This window comes from Triticum aestivum, chromosome 3B (genome assembly GCF_018294505.1).
Source record: "Triticum aestivum cultivar Chinese Spring chromosome 3B, IWGSC CS RefSeq v2.1, whole genome shotgun sequence".
Classification (NCBI taxonomy): domain Eukaryota; kingdom Viridiplantae; phylum Streptophyta; class Magnoliopsida; order Poales; family Poaceae; genus Triticum; species Triticum aestivum.
In genome coordinates, this window is record NC_057801.1 from 600,800,429 (window position 1) to 600,804,824 (window position 4,396).

Below are 4,396 nucleotides of genomic sequence, written 5' to 3' on the forward strand. Positions count from 1 at the left end.
CTTCCCGAGTCGGAACACCACGGAGAAGGAAATGGCCAGGGGCTGCCACCGTGAGCGTCGCCCGGGCCAGGCCCGCAGCGACTGTGGCGTGGAGGGGGGGGGGGCGGGCCGCGGCCGGTCGCCATGGGGGCGACGCGGTCGCGCGATGGGGGTGTATGCGTCAACTGCCAAAAAAATTATTTCAGAGAATTATGACAATATATGCAGCTAGAAATAATGTTACAAAAATTTGCGTTTTTTTTGCATCGAACATTTTTGTGTATTTGTATATTATACTAGTCCTAAAAGAAAAAAAAGATAACTACCCTAGATCCTCAAATTGCTCCAGATACTTATCGATTCGTTCCATACCTCAGCTCGTACCTCGATCCCCTGTTCGGCCGCCGCCCGACCCGAGCGCTGGCCGCATCCAGCAGCCACATCATGGCGGCGCGACGAAGCAGCCCGCGCCGGCGCCTCCCTGCCGCTCCCCTCTCCCTCTAACCTTGCTCCGCCACCCGTCGCTCGGCGCCTTTCGCCCGTTGGCCTCCTCCTCCCTGGATCTCGGCTGGTCGATCATGCCCATGGGCGCGTGACCGCAGGCGGTGAGGGCCGAGGCGGCAGGGCTGCGACCAGGCAGCAGCCACCAGGTTGCGACCGGCGACGAGGGGTCTCTCCGCAACTCCCAGTATGTCACCGGCAGGTACAAGCAAAGTCCTCTCTGTCTGTGCTGGACGTGGCCTTGCGGCTTGCTGGCCTGGTGCAGACCTCATGTGAATTGGTGATTCTTGTTCGTTACTTGTAACCGGTGATGCTTGTTTGATTTTCCTTGTTTATGAACTAGTGAATATATACTCTGTTTTTCTGCTGGAAATCCCCTGTTTCGTGCTGAAAATCCCCTGTATCCCTGCTGAAAATGCTCTGTAGTACCTCCCGCTAAATGGCTTAGCGGCCGCAATAGCCTGCTATAGCTGTTGTAGCGGCTGCGAAAAGCTGCCGCGAAATCAAATTGCCCCCGATTTTAATCTTTGCCTATAATCCAAACCAAATTGAACTGTTTGTGTTTTCAAACCAAACCAATCCAGCCCATTTCCTAAAATTGGTTTGTGATCAAAATCTGAAACTATGGACTGCACATCCGCACGTGGATAGCTGCTGATGCTTGCGTACTCATTTCCATAACTAAACACCCAGACTGTTGATGTACCTTGTTGCAGTCAGCGAAGTAGGGGACGGACATGCCGGTTGTTGGTGCACCACTTGGTAACACCGATGCATATGTACGCGACTTGGTCACTGGTGGCGGCTTCTTGGTTCGGTGGCAACATCTCATCTACAGAGCATATGTACGCGACTTGGTCGCCGGCGGTGGTGTCTTAGTTTAGTGGCAAGATCGCATCTACAAAGAGAGAGAAAGAGGGTCGTTGGCCGGAGCTCCAGGCAGCGGTAGCCCAGCAACCTCTAGCCCGTCGAGGCTGCTCAAATGATTTAGTCGCTCAATTTGATTTCAAACTATGAGTTGAAACTGTTTGAGACCAATTGGTCTCTGTCCAGACCAAACCAATCCAGCCCAAAAACAAGTAGCCCAGACCAAACTAAATTAAGTAATGTCTTAGCCTATTTTGTCCAATCCAATGACAGCCCAATAGGAAATCAAACTGAAACTTTAGTTTGAATCCAAACTATTCCCAGGTTTAGCCATACCCTTTTATTGAAAAAATGATGTTGATTCCTTACCTATTTGCTGCTGAAATCTTGGTACTTTCATACCCGGTGAATTGTAAGTTTGGCATGTAAAGACAACTTATTCAACTGACATGATAACGCCAACCTACAGGCCAAAACTGATAGAATATAAACTAGATTCAGAATACATCACATGGGCATTAGTATTGTGCTATACATACAACATAACGATGCTGTTTTTAGTTTGGAAGTAGCAGACTAATTTTCTCTTGCTTGCTGTTTGATTGGTATGTAGAACCACACATTTGTGGAGGTCAGTAGCAAGAAGGTATGCTATGTTCTTGACTTTCCTCCTGATAAGGAGGTTGTTCTATTCGAGTGTGACTGGTTTGATGTGCCTCCTGCCAACAGAACTGAGAGTAAGGGGTATAAGAAGGACAAATATGGAATTATTGACCTTGACACTACTCTACACCGATTCCAGTGAGACCCTTACATTCTAGGCCTCCAAGCTCAACAGGTTTTCTATGTGAGAGATGTGAAGAACCCTGATTGGGCAGCTGTTATTAAAATGAACCCACACAGTTTGTTTACTCCTTCTGTTTTAAATGGTGTAGGCCTTGATGAAGCTGTTGAAGCCGATGAAGGTGGTGCGGCAGACCTACTGGAAGTCGTCGATGCAGAAATTACAGTGCCTGAAGAGATCACTAGTTGCCGTAGAAATGATGATGAAGGATCCATCGTTGATGTTTCAGTCATAGAAAATATAAAAACCTGTTGAGTTTGAAGATGTCCAGTTCGAAACTGATGATGATACAGATGATGATGACACTTACGTAAATGATGGCCATGTTGTTCCTTTGGGACAAGAAGAATCAGATGATGGCCAGGGGTTCTTTATATAGTTTTTAATCTCTTGGTAAGGTGCTTTTCACATGTTTAAGCCATTAAGTTCCTTAACTTTTTTGATGGTTACCTACGAGTAGTATCTCTCCTAAAGTTTAATCTGATGTGAAACAGGTTCAAACAAGGCGCACCTGCGTAGAGTCATCTATTGTGGCAAAAGGGAACAGAAGCTAGTGCTCAGCATTAACAGTTTGGTTTTTTCCGAAACGAGGCACTAACTGTTTTGTGATGAAGAGAAGAGAAGAGTAATTGCTTATGTGTAATATCATGGATGTTTTTCTTTTAATGTTGTTGCTAATTTGACAGTGATTCTATGTACACACTGTTACTATGAACTTGTGGTCTTTTAGTGATGTTGCTATTTTCATTACTTTGCGTGAACTTGTGGTCTTTTCTGTGAAGCTGCTGAAACTCGTGTGCTGTGATGTTGAACCATGTGTTATATATATCGCTGAGATGGTTTGTTATATCCAGTACTAAAATCTTGTGTCATTTGTCCTTATATATACCTTGATGTAATGTTGTTGATCTGCTGGTGAATTCTTGATTGGGCTGCAACACTGAAGTTTTTCTTCAGATTGCAGTTTACCTCGCGGGTACATAATATATACCATGAGATCCATATATACTGTCAACAACACATGCACAGCCCAGTGGTCTGAACCATGGTCTGCAGCACGGAGGTCGATCCGAGCGTTGGCCAAAAAAAGAGTCCCACTGGTCATCAACCCTGGAGGTCGGCGTGGATGCCACCCGCGCCCAGTCAGTGCCAGCGAGGCCTCGGGTGCATAGGTTAGGGGCTGCGGCTATAGAAGTCCTCGGTCAGATTCAGATCTGGATCTAGCAATTTTCGCACCACGGCCCCTCTATTTTCGATTTCCATCCCACGAGACCCTGTTTTTGGCATCAAACATCCTAGTTTTAAAATGGTAATAACTTGGCCATTGTAAAACCAAACAAACTCAATATGTATTCCTATCAAGAAAATGTGTTCTCTCCATTTATAAATTTTTTTCACTGTTTTGGTTAAGTAAAATTCATGTAATTAATAAGTACTTTAATTACTCCTTAAGCTATATTAATATCTATAAATCTGAATAACATAAATTATGTGTCTATAATTATCAAAAAGTGCATAGATTATTAATATGTCATCCATGTACATGTTTGCGTCATGTACCTTGTTTGCATGTCACCGAAATAATCAAACATAGAATATTACGATGGATAATCAACTTGTCGTTGTAAATAATAGTTATTGCAGCATGTTGAAATTGAGGCAAAATATACGCTATTACGACATATACGTATTTTGTTGCATTAGTTAGCCAACTTTTTGCAACAATATTTGGAACTAATGCAACGCTACATCGATGTTGTAATATCTTTTCAAATATTACCACGAATAGTTATTATGTTAAAATACCTATTCTCTATTACAACAAAATGACTGCCTCGCGCAACATATATTGTTTGTCGCAATAGCGTTGCCATATTGCAACAACAATGGAGTTTGTTGCAATATGAGGCCTCTATTGCAACAAAATGAGTACTTATAGCGACCAAACTCGATTATGGCAATATGTACGACCTATTACCACAACCGGCGAGTTTGTGGTAATATTGCGTTTTGTTGCAACAAAAGATAGTTGTAGCAATAAATTTTGTTGCAATAGACCGAAATCCTCGTAGTGACACCCCTTTACAAGGGGCTGTGCGTATGAGCTAGTATAGGCTCAACTTCATTCATTCATTCATATTTCGATTTTTAATTCATTTTTTGCACAATTACTTTTCAAACTAAGTTCCTCTCTTTTACAGATGA

The 4,396-nt window shown here is 43.5% G+C and overlaps 1 long non-coding RNA gene across 4 annotated transcripts; it reads left to right on the top strand.

The window, feature by feature from the left end:
- The first annotated feature begins 334 nt into the window (after positions 1-334).
- On the top strand, positions 335-2,938 carry LOC123071193 (uncharacterized). 4 transcript variants are annotated; one of them, XR_006434173.1, is made up of 4 exons: positions 335-1,993; positions 2,077-2,194; positions 2,283-2,584; positions 2,686-2,938. It is a non-coding gene; the product is annotated as an uncharacterized lncRNA (long non-coding RNA). The 4 variants fall into 4 exon arrangements; XR_006434170.1 differs by having other exon boundaries at positions 335-2,194; XR_006434172.1 differs by having other exon boundaries at positions 335-2,185.
- The last annotated feature ends 1,458 nt before the right edge of the window (positions 2,939-4,396 follow it).